Source organism: Falco biarmicus, chromosome 4 (genome assembly GCF_023638135.1).
Source record: "Falco biarmicus isolate bFalBia1 chromosome 4, bFalBia1.pri, whole genome shotgun sequence".
Taxonomy (NCBI): Eukaryota; Metazoa; Chordata; class Aves; order Falconiformes; family Falconidae; genus Falco; species Falco biarmicus.
In genome coordinates, this window is record NC_079291.1 from 39,569,130 (window position 1) to 39,590,064 (window position 20,935).

The 20,935-nt window shown below is 38.9% G+C and overlaps 1 long non-coding RNA gene across 2 annotated transcripts in view; it reads left to right on the plus strand.

Annotated features, from left to right (window-relative positions):
• The window catches only part of LOC130147761 (uncharacterized), a 62,377-nt gene that overhangs the window by 36,520 nt on the left and 4,922 nt on the right, over positions 1 to 20,935 (plus strand). Inside the window, exon 3 of one of the 2 annotated variants that reach the window (XR_008821330.1) lies at positions 5,180 to 5,366. The exons of the other annotated variant lie outside the window; for it this stretch is intronic. This is a non-coding gene — a long non-coding RNA (uncharacterized LOC130147761). The remainder of the gene's footprint in view (positions 1 to 5,179; positions 5,367 to 20,935) is intronic. 2 annotated transcript variants of the gene reach the window in all.

Here is a 20,935-nt window from a genome sequence, read left to right on the forward strand (position 1 = left end):
GGAAATTCTCAGCTCACTGAGTCTTCTGATAAGCTACACTGCATGTATGTTGGATCCTGAAGCTTTCTCTTGGACCTCACCATTAATTCGTTCCCAGTGGAAAACCAGGTGTGTTATTAGCTAGAAGGTATAGTTCACTCTAGGAACTGCTTCTTATATACAGATAGGGAGAGCTCAGGCACGTTTAACTTCCTTTGCCCTCTGTAGCCATCAACCTTGTTTCAGAAACCCCAGTATGTCTCATATATCACACATGTCCAAACAGCGTCCTTGGTCTGACATTACTCTGGTATAATGCAATTCAGTTTCCCTTTTATGTTGGGTACCTTAACTGGAAAGCCACAAGAGAATCTGTATTAATTCTTTGGGCCACAGGAGTATCATGCAGGTACCACATGGGACCCAGCTTAAGTGCTGTGTGATTTAGACATAGTTGGTGCTCACTAGAAAAAAGGCTGCCTGTCCCAAGCAGTGGCAGGCATGAGTAATTCTGCACCATTTGTTGCTGTGTCCTCTGCTGTTACCTGTAGTAGGTACCTTAAGCAATGTGGACACAGTCTTAAGTCAGTGCGAAGGGTAACTCTGAAATCAGTTGGATGCAGTTGACTGTGAAAAGTAAGCAGTGTTAGTATATGTCAGGTGAAATGTTTCTAAGAAAGAAGGAAATGTGAATGCCGTTTTATAAGGCCCTAGTGAAATCTCATCTGAAGTACTGATAAAATTCTGCTCACTAATCTACAGTAAAGCTGAAATCAAGTACAAACAATTGCAAAGAAAAGTTGCTTGGATGACCAAGGAGCTGGAAATCGCAACAGGGTTTTGTTAACCTTGCAAAAAGTTAGCTGGAAAAGGATGTGATTGCTGTAATTACATCGTAGTGGACAGAAGGTAGACAGAGGGATTGAGAATTGCCTAAACTCAAGGGCATTTTAACTCAAAACAAAGGAGTATAGATGAGTAAACATATGAATAAATAAATTTAGGGTAAAATGTAAAGAGACATTGCAACCTTTAGGAGATACAGCTTGTGAAAATTTTGTGTGTGGGCTGTGGAAACAAAACACCTAGTTTTTCAGATAGGGCTTGAAGAATATAGGAAAGGAACCATATGACTTGGTACTTAGGATACCACAAGGCTGAAGGTCAAAAGATTGTTGCATGACTCTCTATTTCATCTATCTCAAATGTTGTAGAAATCTTGTTCATATAAAGCATACCAGTGTTACAGTTTGTTAGCTGCTTTTTTAACCTGTAAGAATTTAAATAGTTTTCATTCTTGAAATAATTTCTTATTTTTACATTGAACAAATTACCCATATGATTTCAGTGCCTAGCTCTATCAAGTCCAGGGTAAAATACAAATACCTTAAATGAGAAACTGGATGAATACATTCAGAAATGCCTCACTAACATATGTATGCAGAGTGTATTTTCATATAATAGGGTCGTGCAATTTGAACCGCAAATTTTTAAAATTTAGCTCATGATATGTGGGTTGTTTGAATAGAGTATCTTCTGCCTGAGGTTTTTCTTTTGTTTTTCTTCATTTCTGATCTGCAGTGAGGCTTGTTCTGGCAATGACAGGAGGGACAAATTGTTCATAGATCTTGTGTGCCGTTCTTGATACAGTATATTTTCAGTACTGTAGTTCTCATGTGCAGTGTTAGAAGTAGTTGAATGTAGAGACAGAACGCCAATATCTTGGTAAATAATGGACTTATTTTTCTTGCTGATAGTCTGATTTTTCTGGAGGTCCCTCCCAGAATCCCAGGCCCTAATGAAACTGGCCTCCATGATCCAATAATGGGCTTGCGTTGTGACTAGCTGTATTTTTTCATGGGGGGAGTCAGTTTTGGGAAATTTAAGAAATCAAAGTGGAGGATCTGAGGCTGGTTATATTGCACTGGAATTCACTGCAAAATGCTTTTTACATTATTATACTATAATAGTATATACTTTTACAATTTCCCTTTAAAAAAACAAGGGTTATCTTTATGGCTGTGAGGTGAACTCATTCAATGGTGAATTCAATTCAAGAAATATTCTGAGGCTTTAAATAGACCATAGCAGTCACTAAAGACATTCACAATACTGGTTTCATATCAGTTTTATATTTACAGGATAATACACATGCAAAATGTGTATTTAAATGTATTTTTTATTTATTGTTATAGCAAACAGCATCAAAAATTACAGTCATGGAAAGCAATTAGAAATGTATCCATGATTCCCTTTTCATACCTGAGAACATAAAAAATACCCTTTTCCCTAGTTAGACAGTCAGTTAGGCTTTTAACCAGTGTTTAACTCCACCACAGTTCCCCTTTGTGCTTATGTCCCTTTGTGTAGTTAGTGCCTGCTATTATATTTAACCTAAATAGCAGCCTCACTTACGATAGTTGTGTTCAGACATTTATTATTCACAGCTTATTAGAGTGGGAGTTAAAGACAGATTGCTGTAGTTTTCCATTTTTCATGGAGGTTAGGCAAAAATATTTCCTAGTGTAACCAACACAGAGTCCCACTATGGGAGATACCATCACCTCGTAAACTGTGGGTCCTGTAACTAGACAGCCCTTTTACTTCATTGCAGCTTGGGAAATTCTCCATCAGTTGAAAAGATAAGAGCATGCACATAACCATACACTGTTTTTCATCTTGGATATCATCTCCAGTGATGACTGTAAAAGTTTCTTGCCCCAGAAAAGCAGGAATATTAAAAGCTATGGGCAGAGCCTATCCTTGACTAAGCACTGCTAGCTTCCATGGAATTTTGTGGGTGGACAGTGCTTTGTCCCCAAGGCACCATCTTTATGAACTGTATAACAAATTAGTAACGTGAGCCTTTAGCTGAACTGTGTTACTCCTGCAGCAGAGAGCTAATGAACCTTACTGTATGATTAGATACAAAAAATTTCAATTTGTAAATAAGCAAATAATTAATTCTTAAAAAAACTATTTCCCAATGCTATTTTAATGGTTTAATTTTTGCACTTACTAGCCAATCAGGTTTAAAATTCATATAAAGGTAGCTTTTTAAATGCAAAAAATAGTGTCAAAATCAAGACTCAATATATTTGAATACAGAATCATAATTTTTTCTAACCAAATTTTCTAATTAATCACATAAATTCATTAAAAATATAAATTTGTTTCACCTCTCTTTATTGGAGAAGCCCAGTTCAACAGTGGCTGAGTAATGCCCAGCTTCTCAGAAAGATTAAGGTGTCTAAATATCTTTGAAGTTTGGGCAATAAATGCCTTAGTTTAAATGTGCAAGGAACTGAACAGTCTTAATTTTGCCCATGTTTACCATCATCTGCTTTAATCTTGCCATGTCTGAAATGAGGCTGCTTACATGCATAAGTAAAGCCTGTACCTAGATTAAATGCTTGCCTGAATTGGGATCAGAATCTTGAATTTTTACTTGAAGTCAAATGCTTTCGGTGTCCCATCTTGTTCCTACCTAAGATATGTTTTTTCCTGTGATTTCTGAAGGAATACAATCAGATACTCTTCACTGAGTTGAAATAATTTATACAAAAAGCATTAATTCAAGTCCATGACTGGGACAAACCCAGTGATTTTTTGGGGTGGATTTTGAGTGGATGGAGAAGTCAACACCTGTTTCTACTTGCGAATGAAAAGAGAATCCCTTGAGCTCGTCTGCAGAACCTGCTCATGTACACGCAGTCTTTGCTCCAAGTCGGAGGGTGCTCTGCATGGGAAGATAATGAAGGTGCCAGCCAGGCTGGATGGAACTGAATAATTAAAGAAGCTTGTAAAATATGTTGCCATCAAGTGCTGGAGGATATGGTCCCGCTGCAGGAAAGGAACTGGCTTTTATGTATCTGAGACATTTTTCAGAAGATATTAAGAATGAATATTGGATGCATAATTAAGTTTTTTTGAAGGTATGTTAGTACATTAGAGGCAGATCATGCAATAATTACTATTATCCTACATTAACTATACTTTGATTGAGCAGTTGTGTTACTGCTTGTAGTGTTACTGCTTATATTTCTGCATCTCTAGTTGATGTTTTTCTAGTATAAATGTATTTTAGAAAATGGAAGATTATAATCGCTCTCTACATGCAGTGTGATTTTTTTTTTTATTCTTTCTTTTTATTTTATTCCCTTTACATATTCTTTCCCCCTTGAATTTAATGGGAACCATACACAGAAGCCAGGCAGATAAATGTACTGAAACCTTGTTAGCATTTAATCTCTTTTTAGATAAATGCAAATATTGCTGTTGATGGTGCTGAGGCCTTGTCCAGCAGTCATCTGAGGAACTTGCTTATGCATTTTTCACGGTGTGCCCGTTACTATCAGTTGTTGAAGATTGTGATCCAGAATATTCGTTCTTGACGAAAACAATAGAATTAAGCCACAGGGCTTCAGAAAATTGCTTTCATATTCAAGCAGTGCTACACATATACAGACACCTTGCTGATGATTTTCCTACCCTGAAGAAAATATATTGCTGCTGCCACAAACCTGTCTTTTGGCACTTTGTCACTTACAAGTGATGATAAAATTGCAACAAAGAGACTTCTTTTTAATCTCATAGGTCATCGTTTGTACTCTGGACAGTCCTCCCTTTGTCCTCTCATTTAGTTTAGATAAGGTGGAAAAATCCTCTTAGTTTCCTCTAAACTTCTCTTAAAAATACAAAATCCAAAGAGTCAGCCCCAATGTACCCTCAAATTTTTAACCTAACTACTTTTTTCTTCATGTTTCTTTAGATCAAAAGCTCTGTGTGGATTTTAAATATTTTTTAGGCAGCTGAATTACAAGCAGCCTTTTTTGATTTATAGATTTGCATCAAACTGTAAACCTTAAGAGAGACATTTAATCCCTTTAATCTTGTGAGAACCCTAGAATCGTGATAATTTCATTGCTGAAATTCTGGCCATTATAATCACCATTTCTTACAGCTAAACAACATAATTTTTTAAATTCAGTTACCAGATTCAGCAATTCAAGGTTGCAAAAAACTTATGACTGATAGAAAGACAGAAATATTCTGAATAAATCCACGTATGTGTTTAATATTTTGGAGATACATGGTATGAAGATTTTGTAACATTTGTACAAACAGCAATTTATCTGGCTGTTATTTTTGATTTTTTTTTCTACATTTACTGTGAGATTTTTCTCATCTTTTTTGTCAGCTTCTTCTTCAGCTTTGTACCTGTCTGTGATATAAAAAGTCTACTGCCATGGGATTTTGATGCAGCAAATGCAGTAATTTTTCTCCTGTCTGCGCTCTTCCAGTTTGAGTCTCTTCCAGTTTGAAGTATGGAAAGACCAAAGAAGAAAAAGAGGCTTAAAATCTCCTGAAAAGGGCAGCAGAAGAAGGTACACTTGCAGTATGCTTTTCCTCTGTCCAAGCTGTACATCAGGCTTGTCTGTTCTTCTCCTGTACATCTGACCGCTGGTATCCAGGAACAAGATAGGGTAGGAATGAGGGGGAACCAAAACTGGTGTCATGCTTTGTATGTTGGGGTTAAACATATTGTTTAAAAAACCTCAGGGGTGTTATCAATACCTAGGACAGATACCCTACATTTTCTCTCTTATTTTGGCCCCCCAGTTACTGCCAAGAAGAGGCTGTGGAAGCATCAGATGTTCCCTAGGATGAAAGAGTCAGCTCCTGATATTCCCATTGCACACAAGGGGCGTGAAGAGTGTGTCCAAAGGAAGAGAGAGACAGACCCAGAAATTCAAAGTTTACTGATATGAGTACAACCTCCAGAAGCCCAGGATGTTCACAGTTCCTCCTATGAGAAAGCTAAGCATTAAGAAATACAGAACTGGACACTGAGGTGCCTAAATAACCATTAAAGGCCAAACCCTCTGTAAGTGTCCAGGGAGAGCAAACCTCATCACTCTGGATGAAGGGATCCTTGTGCTCAAACCAGTCACTGATGAGGATAATAAACAGATTACTTGTTTACCTGGATTTGGCCCCTAGGAATAGAAATGTCCTGGGCCTCCTGCCAGTGTCACCTTTCCTCATCCTCTAAATCATGTGGATTCACCAATATAAATGGCAAAAGCAGAATTAGCCACAATAAGCATTCTTGCTTCTTTGTGGGACTCTTCACAACACGGGTTGAACTTGAGAATAATGAACCAAAGTTATCTGGTTTAATTATACTGCTAGAAAACATTCGCAATAAGTAAAGATGCATGGCTAAATAGCCAAGTTAATAAAATTATGTTTTCATTAGGTAAATTGCCCTTTTAGAGTTACTAATTCTTTTTCATGCTTATATTTGCCTTATTAATTTTAATTTTCTACTAGGTGTTTATAGAACTAATACATCCAGACACCCTTTCCCCGTTCAGGACTTACCCTATAGTAACCTTCAAAACTAGTGGCTTAAAAAAAAAAAAAGATTTAGAATGGAAACAGATTTCTATGATATCCTGAATAACTGCAATGCTTAAGAATACTGATGCAGAAGTATCCAACCTAATTTTCACAATCAAAGAAACAGTTTACAGTGGAGAACAATATTTTGAAGGAATTATTAGGCCTGAGATGTTTGGACTGAAGATATCAAAAACAATTCCTCAAAAAAAAAAGTGTAAATGTTGCTATTCAAAGTAATTTCTCAGTATAATTATGTCACAAATAATTATATAAGTGATAGGATGTTTCTCTCAAATTCTTTTAGTACATAAGTCACCTCTTCCTAACCTTATCACATAAGATTTTGCAAGGGTATCATAAAAATGTATGTTCTTCCATGTCAAAAATAAATTTTAAAAGGCAAGAGCAAGAGGATTTCCTCAACTATAGACTATAAAATAGAAGCAGAAAATTATTGAAAAAAACCTCTCCAAAATGATGAAAAGCATGAGCAGTTTTAAGGCTCTGGTGGATGGAATTTTCTCAAAATTTTAGGAGGCTTTCAGTGTTAGTGCATTTCACAGCAACCACTGGTAGCTTCTGAATTCATATTTTAAAGCTGTATTTATACCAAGGGCTCAATTCTGAACTCAGATACAAGCTATTTTACCCTTGTGAATGTAATAAAATTAGTCACACTCTTGTTGTGCTTATACAGGGCTGCTCATGTGCCCATGGCAAACTCAGCAGCATGGCTTCATGCCTGTGCTCTGATGTTCAGCCCTGGCTGCCCTGTCTCACACAGACCTCCTGTGCCAAAAAAGGGACAATGCACAGCAGCTGTCCTGATTCAAATGGTATCTTATACTCAAACATCAAATTAATACTTGGCATTTTGCCTGTATGTAGTTGCTAATGTTTTTATTCAGTTATTTTTATTTCTGCATCAATCCTCTGGTATTTAATAATGTCTCTCTATTTTGTTATTTTCCTGTTTAGTGAAGCAAAGCTTCTCTATTACAGTCCTGAATTTCCACACTTGGGATCCCTGTGGTAACCCTGGCAACCTGGTTAGCAGGGTGGGCTACAGCTTCAACTTCAGCACCTCTTGCTGAACAAAGCAGAGCCCTTTCCTCCAAGCTGCAGCACAGCAGCAGCAAGCTACCACCTGAGCTGGAGCATATAACTGTGCTGAAATATCACCTGGGCTTTTGGCTGAGGCTGCAAGGCTGATGCCTGCAGGCAGCTTTGCATTTGCTTTTGCATGATCACATAGTCCCCTTTTTTTAAAAAAAACACTATTTAGATTAAGCTTGTAATGTCATAAGGTGCTACCACATGGTTCTTCATCAAGATAGGTGGCAGGGCTGAGCCCAAACACACTTTTGAGATTCTGTCATTATTAGTCATACTGAAAACTATAAGGCAAACTCTTTTAAATTCTTTTTCAATCCACTAATTAAGTAAACAATTCTGTCTTTGCTATAGACAAAAAGTTTTAAAAAAGGAGGTATTTTCTATCCTATTCTATATGTTTCTCAAGCACTCACCCTGTTAGCATAATTCATAATTTATTCACATAATATATATTATGTTCTCCAGTATCCTCTATTAAATTATACATCCATAATGAAATTAATATGCACCATAGAAATCTTACCTGATTTTTTTTAACAAGTATTTCCCAAGACTCCTTCTGCCCATTTCATATATGTATATTTAAAAAACATTATAAACATTATTAGGAAGGAAATTTTGGACTGATGGACATAAAATATGGGCTGTCCCTCGCTTGAGGGAAGTCAGCATTTGCAGTGGCTTCAAGAGGGTTAAAATGGTTACATGGTTAAAATTCCTTCAAACTTCTGTAAATTTTTAAAGCATAAATTCTCACTGCAGTCCTGTGTTTCAGACAATCCTGCTAAGTGTTCCACAACTTACCTCCAGTACCTTTCCATTTTGTAGGTTGCTTCAGTTTTGTTGCTTTCCAGGGTGCTAACTTTAGTATGTTCACATTTCTGAGAGTCAGTATAGTTACCTTTTTCCTCTAGATCTAGTATTTCACAAAAGATACTCCTCCAAGAAGGTTCCAAAAAAAACCAGAGCATTCAAAAGAATAAATGTTGTTTGCAGAATATCTAAAAATTTTGAAACAGATCACTCTATTTTTATGTATGTTAGTGACTTAATTTACTCTTTATTAAAATCCCAGGGGACAGAAGTTTGCTTTTACTTTTACTCTTCAAAATTCAGCATGTGAAGTACATTGATTTATTGATATTAGTTTAACCAAGCCAAGAACTTGCTCAAGTATTGGAGCTTTCTGTGACAATTGAATTGAAATTGATTTATGACATCAGATTAATGAATAATTTCTTCTTGATATATTGTTGTGGATGGGAAAGACTGAAGTGATAGGCTTACTGTTAAAATTCCAATGTCGCACAAACTTAGGACAAAACTGGAATGAGAAAGGGACAAGAAGAATTAACCTCAGAGTTGTACTTGGAATTAGGTTTGAGACTGGGACTAAGGCCTGTGTTTGTAGTTTTACTCCTTTGATCCACTGAGACCCTGTGTTGGTTTAAGAGACAGGTAAGCGTTGCTGGCTATAGCAGTTATCTATAGGGTTGTGGGCAGTGTTAAGGTTTGTTATATTTGCTTAATATTTGGATTCTGCTTATCTGCTACACTGAGGATGAGGGCTGGGACCCACCGGGTCTTACATTTTATGTGCTTGTTGGGTATGGACTTTTGTCACAAAGTCGTGTTAAAGATAGGGTTAGATGTAGGTCAGTAATGGAAAGGAGTTGCACCTTAGTTTATTTGGACACATGGAGTATGCAAGTGTGGCCTGCTTCCTCATTCTTCTAGATTTTTAAAAATTTATCACTAATTAATGCTGTTCCAAGGGTCAGCAAGATGCAGTTTAGGCTGCCTGCGCTCCAGGCCAGCTTGGACGCCATGTCACTGGTAGCTGTGAAGGGGCCCTTCCAGGAAGGTCTGCAAAGGAACCTCAGCCATGGATTGTTTGTGAACAGAGAGGGACTTGTGGGTGGTGTGATGGTCAGAGGCCATCTTGGGCACAGTGATCACAAAATGAGTTTTTAGTTTTCAGAGAAGTAAGGAGGGGATCAGCAGAACCACTGCCTTGGACTTCCAGGGGACAGACTTTGGCCTGTTTGGGATACTGGTTACTGGAGTCCCATGGGAGGCAGTCCTAAAAGGGCCAAGGAAGGCTGGATATTGTTCAAAAAGGAAGTCTTAATGGCACAGGAGTAGGCTGTTCCCCCTGTACTGAAAGACAAGCCAACAGGGAAGAAGGCCACCCTGGCTGAACAGAGATTTGGCTGGAATGCAGGAAAAAAAGGCAAGTTTATGACCTTTGGAAGAAGGGGCAGGAAGCTCAGGAGGACTACAAGGGTGTTGTAAGGTTACACAGGTAGAAAATTAGAAGGGCCAAAGCCCAACCAGGACTTAGTCTGGCTACTGCCATAGAAGGCAATAAAAGATATTTCTATAAATACATTATCAACAAAAGGAGGGCTAAGGAGAATCTCCATCCTTTATTAGATGCAGGGGGAAGCATAGTGACAAAAGACGAGGAAAAGACTGACAAAAGGTGACAGCCACCTACAAGAAGGGCAGGAAGGAGTATCTGGGGAACTACAGACCTGGCAGCCTGACCTCGGTGCAGGTCAGCAGGTTTTGGAGCAGGTCATTCTGAGTGCCTTCAGGTGACACGTGTGGACAACTGGGGGGATCAGGCCCAGCCAGCACAGGGTTATGAAAGGCAGGTCCTGCTTGACAAACCTGATCTTCTACAACAAGGTGACCCACCTAGTGGATGAGGGGGAGGCTGTGGATGTTGTCTGCCTGGACCTTAGTAAAGCCTTTGACACCATCTCCCACAGCATTCTCCTGGAGAAACTGGCTGCTCAAGGCTTGGATGGGTGTGCTCTGCGCTGGGTTAAAACCTGGCTGGACAGCTGAGCCCAAAGGGTGGTGGTGGTGAATGGTGTTATATCCAGCTGGTGGCTGGTCACAAGTGGTGTCCCGCAGGGCTCAGTATTGGGGCCAGTTCTGTTTAATAACTTTATTGACAATCTGGTTGAGGGGATCGAGTGCCTCCTCAGCCAGTTTGCAGAGGACACCAAGCGGGGGGAGCGTTGATCCGCCTGAGGGCAGGAGGCTCTGCAGGGGGGTCTGGGCAGGCCGGGCCCATGGGCTGAGGCCAGTTGTAGGAGGTTCAACAGGGACAAGTGCTGGGTCCTGCACTGGGGACACAACAGCCCCACGCAGTGCTACAGGCTGGGGAAGGGTGGCTGGGAAGTGCCTGGTGGGAAAGGGCTGGGGGAGTGACTGTGCCTTTGTACTCAGCACTGGTGAGGCTGCACCTTGAACACTGTGTTCAGTTTTGGGCCCCTCACTTCAGAGGGGACCTTGGGGTGCTGTAGCGTGTCCAGAGAAGGGCAACGAAGCTGGTGAAGGGCCTGGAGCACAAGGCTTATGAGGAGTGGCTGAGGGAACTGGGGTTGTTTAGTCTGGAGCAAGGGAAGCTCAGGGGAGACCTTATTGCTCCCTACAACTGCCTGAAAGGAGATTGTGGTGAGGTGGGGTTGGGTGTCTTCTTCCAGAGAACAAGTGACAAGACAAGAGGAAATGGCCTCCATTTGTGCCAGGGGAGGTTTAGATTGTAGGAAGCATTTCTTCACTGAAAGGGTGGTCAAGCATTGGAACAGGCTGCCCATTTTACATCCATTGTCATCCTATTTTTTCAGGTGTTGATCTTCATGCAGCAATACTAATAAAGTCAGTTCCCAGTGTCTGTGAACTCCAGCTTTACAGCTAATAGCAGCAAGGTAAAAAAAATACCCTTTGGCCCAAGTCCTTTTCTGAGTCACTGTTTTTTTCAGGATTATGTAGTCATAAGTTTCTATCTACATTTTAAAATCTAATGAGAACCCTTACTAGAGCTAATCATTATCTGGGCACAGTTAATTGGAACAGAAATATTAACAAATCATATGCTTCTTGCTCTACTGGAATTGATTTGAACATCAAGCCATAAAATTAATACGTTTCTGTGACCCTGAGCCCAATTCAGTCCTAACCCTGAACTTAAAAACAGCCTGGGACACCTCCGCTGACACAAGCACAAAATATAAACTCTTTGTTTTCCTCTGAGCATCAGCCTTCACCCTAGTTCTGAGTCCTGAAGGAGCACTTCAGCTTCTTTTATAATAACTGCCCCAACCCCAACAGTAATTGCAGCAATTCCAACTTTACTGTTAAAATACAGTGCAGGTCAAAGTTGTATTTGCACCTTTAATGAACTCTCAGGCACAGACCATCATGCTTTAGTCAGAATACATTTCAAATACAGGATTTTTTTCTGTGTTTTATTCACTTCTAGGCTCTACTTCTCAAATACTGCATAGTAAGAGGCTCAGATGGGGCTTTGCTTCACATCATTCAAGAGCATACTTACATGATCTTAGGTAATGTTACATATAGTACTGCAATAGCCTTCCTAGAGACAGCGGTAGGATTACAGATTAATGTAATCACGGAATGTAAAATGCCTCACAGTTAGAAACTTCTGGAAACAAAATACATACAGGGTGAAGCATAAAATAATTCTAGTATTATCAACTTCATAATGATGACACCTAATAACATTTGTATTTCAGTCAAATGTTTATAATGAGGAGAGCTAGCTTTGCAGACCATTAAGCTGACAATTAGTGGATATGCAACTGCAATAGAATGTGCGTGGCTGCAGTTAGCTCTAAACTTACCAGCTCCTTAATGGTCTGATCAAAATGGCACAGAGATCAGGAAACCAAATACAGCAGAAGCCAGAAGAGACAATCATTTATTAGATATGTTAAGTTCATATAAAAATTACATGACTTTACTGACAGTAATGTAGAAAAGTTTGGGCTTTTTTGTGTTTCATTGCTCCAGTGTGTTTGCTTTCTCTGCCAGGCTTTGCAGCATGGGCTTTGTTCCAGGGTAAGCAGTGTAAGTCTGGCTCAAATGTGCAGTTTTCCTACTGTTTCTTTTCCCTCGGATATTTAGCTTTTCAGGGAACCTCCAACTCTTGCTATTTCAGTATGAGAATAGGACAGTTCATCTGAATAGTATGACTCCTGTAAAACTGTCGTATTACTGATTCCTACAGTAGGTTTCGTGTTTTCTGTGTTGACAATCTTCAATCACTGAAGTATCAGGACACTTTAGTATTAAGAGAGAAACTCCCTGTAGTAGTTTATTTACAGATGATGTTTTTATTTCCTTAACAGTGTCTGGAAAATTTGGTGCCAAGATTTGGTAACAGATTGTCATTCAGGGCATAATAAACCACCTGTAGCTTGCCAGTTTCTACAAACACCAATCTGGGGCGATCCATTGTACTGGTATATCACAAGATCTTTTAGAACAACAGTGCAAAACACCTCGTTCCGGATACCTCTGTTCTTTCATTGTAAAAACCCGCAGCACAATCAGCCATGGAAAAAAACATGGCAGAACTCTTAGATCCTGTGCGTTCAATGTGTAGGGAGTTCATGAGGTGATACTTTTGGAATACAAACTGTGATATACAGCCATTGCTTTGAAATGTTAGAGAATAAGTTGGGAGGAAAAATATAAATATCCACTGTCTTGGGGTGCCAGAAGGCATGAAAAATCACCACCCAATAAATCTTGTTGGGTTAAAAAATGAGTTTGTGGCACCTCTAGGACTGAATACACAAGATTACTTGATTTATGGGGGTTATGAAGTTATCTGGTGCCACTTGAGAAGCCCAAGGCAGGGAGCTGTGCAGGTGGAAGGATAAATAGTGATTATATTTGATTTTCAATACTGAGATAGAAAGGAAGAAAAAGTTCCATCAAGCCTCAATCACTCTTTGAGACCCTGTTCTGAAAATATCTTTCTACCAGATATAACAGCATTTGAACAGTTTCCAGTACCACATCAGGGTGGCCCTTTACTGAAAAAGAGTAATAGCCAAAATCTAAATGTTTAGTGGAAAACTGGATTTCCAAGCAGGTAAATTAGGGGAAGTTTTTTCTTCTGTGAGATTAGGATGTTTAGATCCTGATGTAAGTGGAGGAGAGTTCTCCAAACCCACAATCAGGCAGTTGAACAAGGGAAGAATTAGTTTTTAGATTTGAAATGTGTGTGCATGTCATTGGTAAAGAATGATCAGATTTGGCCAAATCCTGCTTGTATTACTCTTGAAAATAGTTCTAGCACCTAATTAATGGGATACTAGACAAATGGTAGTCAACATAAGCAACTTGATTATCAAAACTACTGTGCAAAAGAGTAAGCACTTATTTCCTGTTTGTTTATTGGGAACATTTCCCCACTTTAAGATGCCATTAGCATAAAGCAGCAAGTTCATCTATTGGAGATGATCTAGGTGTAGGTACTGCTGCCCCGAGGCAGGGAATGGAGTAGAGGACCTCTGAAAATCTTGTTTTTAATGGTTACTAAAGCACTGGAAGTACAGCTTGGTTCTGTTGAATCTATCAGTCTCTTTACAAAGCAGATAGACCTGGTAAATCACATTAATTGAGATAAAAACTAGGTAATGATTAAGGTTTATTTACTGGGAAAATAACTGCATAGTCTTGTGCTTGAATTTAGGCACCTAAACAAAAATGCTCGGTTATAAGAGATGCTGAGTGCCTGAAGCTTTCCCCAACTCTCGTGGGAATGCTGGAAAGCAAACAGTAAGGGAAAACCCAATCACTTTTGTTTAGATTTCAGGTTTTACCTAAAAGAGTTTATTTTCCTTCTTCCATTTTCCCACCTCCTGGAACAGAAATTGTTTAAGAGCCTTAGATTGAAAATGTGAATCATTTGGGCAAAGCTAATGATGGAAGCTAATGAACTGGTTTCAATTGGCTGTGAAACTGCTGTACCTTGTCAAATATAAATTGCAGATGCCATAACTTCCCTCAAAACTTTTTCCCTCATTCCCTCCTTCCCTCTCTCTCTCTCTTTCTCTCTTTTTCTCTCTCTCTGCCTTTCTTTTCTTTCTCCTTCCTTCCTCCCTTCCTTTCCTTATTTCCTTTCCTAATTTATCCTTCCTTCCTTGCTTCATTCCTTTTTTCCTTCCTTGTCTTTCCCACTTACATCTTTCTGCTTTCCTTCCTTTTCAATAAAAAAAATATTTCAGTTACTTCTGAAAACAATAATAAGGGATAAGGAAATAATTGCCCCAAATTTAAAAAGCTTCTTATGTTTTTTTTCACTGTAATCCTTCAGTAAGAACTTGAAACATAAAGGTCCACCGTGTGTCAACATGGGCCACTTATTTTGAGCTAGGCTTCCCAGAGAACAGTTAATTAAATTTTAACTTTGCAAGATGATTTTTTTAAAACATCAACAGCATTTTCTGTGAAAATTCTACTTTAATAGAGCATGCTGAGTGGCTGCACAACTGTGTGCTGGGCAAATAACCCACAAGCTCACTCACTCACTCTCCCTTCTTCTGACTGAATGACTGGCCTTATACTGTCTGCTGCTGTTGCCATCAAGAAGGGTTTTCCCTGCAACAGTTCCCTCTCATGGGGGGGCACGGGCTTTACAGGAAATGTAAGCATAAAAAGTTCTTGAGAAATGAGTGTTTCCACTGCTGTTACTTATGCAAAATGTAGGTTAAGGAAGAGAACTGAGGTTTGCAAAGAGCATGGGCTGAATAGGCTGAGACTGATCAGAGCTAAGGTGAGGAAAAGCAGATAGCCACAGGGCAGATGCAGAAGGATGTTTAACTTTACTCTCCTTTCTAAATTGAAGCTGAGCCCACATTTGGGAGAAAACCTTGTTTCAAGACTTTGTAGGCAAAATAACTTGTTCTTCCTCCCCGCCCTGGCCCTCATTAGATGTCCCCATAAGAGATCACAAGCTCAGCCAGGAAAAATCTGGGTTGTGAATATGAAACTCTCCTCCTTACTAAGGAACTATTTGGGGCCAGTATGATTCTCTGGACTAAATCCCATTTTGCCAGGTTACATTAAAAGCATGTAAATATGAAGAAATTTCATAAAAAAGAAAATTAAAGTGAATATTGTAATTGCAAAATACAAAGCATACTTTATTATGCATTCTTTCACTGTGTATTCATATACAATTTTGTTCTAACACATTCTGATTTTTTTTAGAATTCCACATGTGGAATACACTTAGGTACATTTAGTTGAGTAGCTGCTATATCTTTTTTTAAACCAAGTGTCCCAAGAAGAATGAAATTTTCCTACTAAGCAGAATTAAATTTTCCTTTCAAAAACACACCCCAGGAACCAGCCCTCAGTCAAAATAAAGCTTGATGTAAAATGGAAAATCTCTGTTATTCCTGAAACTATTTAATCAAATTTAGTACTAAACTTTATTAAGCAATATTTTTTTTTTTTGTAATTTAATAGACTAGCAACTTAGAAGTGTGCTGTACTTCCAGAAGTTGTTAAGAAATCTACTTGTGCATCTCAAATAGTTCTGGCAGGTAAGAGCCAAAGTGCTGCTCTTTCTGTGGGCACCTATGTATAATTGTGTAGTGGACTTCCACAGGAACAACATGGCATTATTGAAGATTTCTATTGAAAGATTTATCTTATTCTGTTAAAACAAGTCATTAGATTTATCTCTTTCAGTATCATAGGTCTTCATTGAGTCAAATAAACCATATTTTGTTTACCAGCCTGGAAAGATATAAATGCTAAATACTCTTTAACTTTATTTTATGAGAGTGAATATTATATTCCTCTTTCCAGTGACCTTTTACTGCCTTGTGAATAAAAAAATAATTTACCAGACAGAAATAACAGCCAGAGGAAGGTGGGATTTATGAGCATGCCAACTCCACTAAAACCAAAGGATAAACATAATAGTCTCAGAATAAAAATGGTGAATTATCTACTGCTCTATTCTCAAAAGTTTAAAATAACTTTTCTCAGAAAATTGGAGCTTTACTCATGTCGTCATGGCAGAAGTAAGAGTGCCTGTTCTGTTTCTTCCTTTTTTTTTGTTCCTTGTATCCTAATGAATCTAAGAAATAATTAGATATTTTCTATGTGTAAGAAATTAGAACATGAACGAATGATCCATCCAGTCTATAATACATCATTAAATACATGAGCTGCAGAAGATCTCTAGATTCTGAACACTGCATATGTTTGTATTAGCCTAGCAGTGTTAAGTATTTCTATGTTGCAAACAATTGCATGAAGTCTACAACTTTTCAATCAAGTTTCCATGCAGGAATCTGTTCGCTCTATAAGATCTCTGATTTTGAAATGCAGTCTGCTTTGAGAAGTTACTGTAAAATGCAAACTTTAGTTTCCTGAGATCGCCTCTCAGAACTTAGTTTTACACTACACAGAAATACTATTTAGGCGGCATCATGCTGAGTTCCTTACTGAAATCCAGATAAACTAGTTCTTCTACACTTTAAGAAATTGTTATCTTCTTGAAATATGTGGTTAATCTAGTTCAATAATCTCCCTTTGCATTTTACCCACTACCCATTTATAGTTAAATCTGATTTTTCTTTCATTTGAAATTCTCACTGAAGTCATGCAGATGGACAGATCAGACTCACAGGTATATAGCTCATTTTATAATTTCAAGCATTCCTTCTGTTCTTAAATGTAAGAGGCTGGCAGTAGTAGTTTTATTACTTTTTTCAGTCATACAGTGCTGCACTGGCATTGACAGATCAGTACAAATGTTTGGCATTTATGTCATGTATTTGTTCTTGAAAACTTCTAGGATAGGAAACAGCTTGTTTTGCCAGCTTAGTTACATTTTGTACTTTGATTCACTTTCTCTAGCCCCTCAGTTACCTGATGGGATCCTTTGGAAAGGGAGAAGAGAGGAAGAAGGCAGAAAGGTGGGGGACAGCAGCAAGGCATCCCTTTGCAAGGTGCCAACAACCCCCCCTGTCTCAGGAGCCTTCAGGCTACAGATGGGACATGAAGGGGAAGAGTAAAAGGAGAGGAAAGAAGAAACCCATGCAAATTTAAGGAAGAGATGTAGTTTCGGGGGAGTCAGGAAAACAAGAGAAAATAGGGTAGTCTCTGTCTAAACTAGATCAGGGCAGGGAGCAATACCTACTGCGTAAGGGTGAGATGGATGCTTCCTCTCAGGAGCGGATGGTTGAAAGGGAAGCATAAAGCAAAGCACTCTTTATACCTTGCACATTCCCAGTCAAGTTGTAGTCTCCAGGGTACCATCTGTGTCCTGTTGACTTGAAACTTGAAAATGTTTGGGATGGAGTACAGGGATATCACATGCTACTATAGTGTATCAGGTGAGGACTTTTACCCTTTTTCTCTAAAGGTTTTTAATTTATATTAATTTTATTCTTATTTAAATTTTGTTCCTTATTTTATGATTCAGATCGGTTTTCATATAACCATCAAAATAATGCTTACTGATGAAATTTCACAGTTGCATGCATTTCCTAAGAAACATTTTCTTCTGTAAAAAAACCCAAACCACTAACTTGGTTATATCCAGTCTGGAGACAGTGCTCAGCCGTAACTGACTGAAGACGTAAGCCAGCAATGTTGCTGGAGTGGGTGGCCTTTGTTCCCTGATACTTTCAAGGGACTTTGTAGGGACTCCCATCATTATCTGCTTGGTGGAAGACTGAAATGAAAGCACATCTTTGCATATTACCTTTCTCAAAACCAGGCACAGGCACCTCTGAGTACTACACAGAATTTGCTAGCTTTTCAGCTGCACAAAATAACAAAGACAAAACCTGAAGTGAATCATGATTTTTCTTTTTGTTCATAAGATCAAATGACTATTCTACTGCCCTAAGATTTCATAGATTTTATGCTAAATTAATGACAAAAATATTTGTGAAGAAACTGTCCATTTTGCACCTGTAATAGCATTTTCTTGCAGCAGCAGCAGCTGTGTCTGTTCTATGTAGATGACAGGCTGACAAATGGAAAGATTATTTCTGTTCCTTCTTTCATTTGACAGTCATAAATCTGAAAAACGTGGAATAGATTTTTTCGTGCATCTTATAAGATTTTATAGGAAGATCCAAGATGGCAGAGAGGGCACAGTTCCAGAATATAAATTAAGGTCTGTACTGGTACCACCAGCAGTCACTCAATGTGATCTGACAGTATCTCTGTCAAATCGATATACAATGCTTTGTTGAACTAGTGGAGTAAGTGGATATGTCTGATAAAATAAACAATATGTTGTCCATGCCATTGACATGAATGCTTATTTAATAAGATCATTTTGATTCAAAGTCAGTTTTCATATTTATACTATTGCAAATCCTGCAGAAGCCGTTGTGTCAGCCATGTGTATAACCTTATATTCCATAAAGATGCAGATCTATTCAGCTTTGTCTTGAGGTGTGTATATAGTGCTACCATATTGATAGTAAATACTTGGATAATTTATATGCACCCTGCATAGGCAGACACTTTATCCTTTCTCATCAGTGATACAAAGACCAAACAAACTGGATGCTGAGTTATTGGTCAGCTCAGGTGCTCTTTGTCATGAGGCATTTCACTTGGTGTTGCTCTGGAGCCAGCTGATTTTGGGGCAGTAATTACACCATGGACCTACAGCTCCGCAGGTTTTGCTTTTTTTTTTTTATTTTCGGTGCAGCAGTTCCAATACCAAATTTTCCTCAGACATAAAGCTGCTAAATTTAAGAAAAATATAGATCCTTCCATATATATCTGTGGCAATTCAAAGGCAGTGGATTAAGTTGTATTTGTTCTGGTGAGCAGCTAAAGCCAGGGAAAATGTCACCCTGGACCACATTGCAAAGCACCTTCAGGGGACAGTGGTGTCAGTAGAAGCTGATCTCTCAGACTGCTGACACAATTAGATTGTAAAATCCTTGCTAAGCCTTAAATGACAGAGCTCATATGTAATTTTATTTAGCTGTTCTGATGACTGCCTAAATAATTTTTTAATGTTAAACCTTTTTTATTCTATCCTTTTCTTCTTCTTTTTATTCCTATACATACATACAAGCACAGGTACTCTTTAGTCAATTGAACTATTAAGATTATGTAATCTGAGGGTACTTTAATGTCATCTTTTAGTGCATGAAAGGTCATATTACAACAAGGATTTATGGTTGTCTGGTTACCCTAAGAAAGGCCTGTTATTCATAGTGTAAAAATGAAAGCCAGGCTGTGGCAGGTTCTGTTCTTTAGCTGTGTGATGATTTCTCCATCGCTGTAAGCCCTTCTTATCTCTGACAGTCTAAGAGATACTGGTTGCTGCTTGAGCATGGGTGTGCCACATTATTTTTTTATGCAATAGCTGGATGTAGCAAATCTGATAGGTCTTTCACTCTCACTAGTACTGCTTCCACAGAGCCAGGACTGTCCTCTTGCTAACTTAAATGTCCTGAAACCTTTTCTTCTTTTCATCTTCATAGGCAATGAAAATTGCCTCTTATAGGGGATCTGTATAAAGACTGACCCCTCACTTCAGAGACCTTAAGCAGGATCCAGGATTTGTGCACATGGAGCAAGCCTCAGTGTGTTTGAAATTATAAAACTATAAAATAACTGTTCTAACTTGGATGTAGAAGGCCTGCTTTGGTATAGCTCCCTAGTCTTCCTTAATATGTGAAAGAACAGCCTAAAGTGGAGGGGGCAAGCCTGTGCAAGTGGGCTGATGTCTTCAAATGTGGTGAGTGGGAGGTACAAAGCTCCCCATGTGCCTCCCCTCTACCTCCTACTCCCTATGTTCAGCATCCATCTCCAGATGGAGTGAAAAAGGGAAGAAGCAGAGAGGTCGCTCCGTTCCTCCTCCATAGTGTGGCCGCCTTCATAGGATGATTCAGGGAATCATCCTTTTTCATGCATTCCACCCTCTGGCAAGCATCTTCCCCACAGAGGATGCCAGCAGCATTTCTACCTCCAGGAGGAAGGAGATAAAATTGTAAATAACATTTAAGAGTTAACTATTTTTGGCTAGTTGCATTGGCTGGAAGTCCTATTTTCTCCTTCAAAAATTTGTTTTGTGTGATCTGACTGAGGCAAGTCAGGGAGAGAACACAGAAGACATTTCTAAAATTACAAGTGCCACAGACCAGAGAACAGTAGCACAAGTGATACTCAGGTATAATTAAAAATGGGAAATCACAAAGGGCAGAGTGTCTGCCACAGTCACAGTGGCAGGACTCCCATGCGTGCTGCAGCTTCTGTAAGATGGAGTGAGCCTGTGCTGCAATTCGGATGTGCCCCATGGCATGAACATCACACCTCCACCAGGCCAGCACCATACCAAACCAAGCTGTGACAATGTCCTCTGAGCAAGGCAGCAGCACTCTTTTTATCCTGACCTAAAAGAGAAACATTTTTGCTCTGCTCTGTGGACAAATGTGCTGAGGAAAGGCTTCTATCTGGTTACAGTCTCCTACAACCTGGTGTCTTTCTGAAAAGACACCAGTGGGTTGTGGATGGGCTCTACTGCTGGTCCCAAGTTACTAGCCAAAGCATTTTGTGCCATGGCTGTTCATCATTTTCATCTTTGCATGCTCCCAGATCT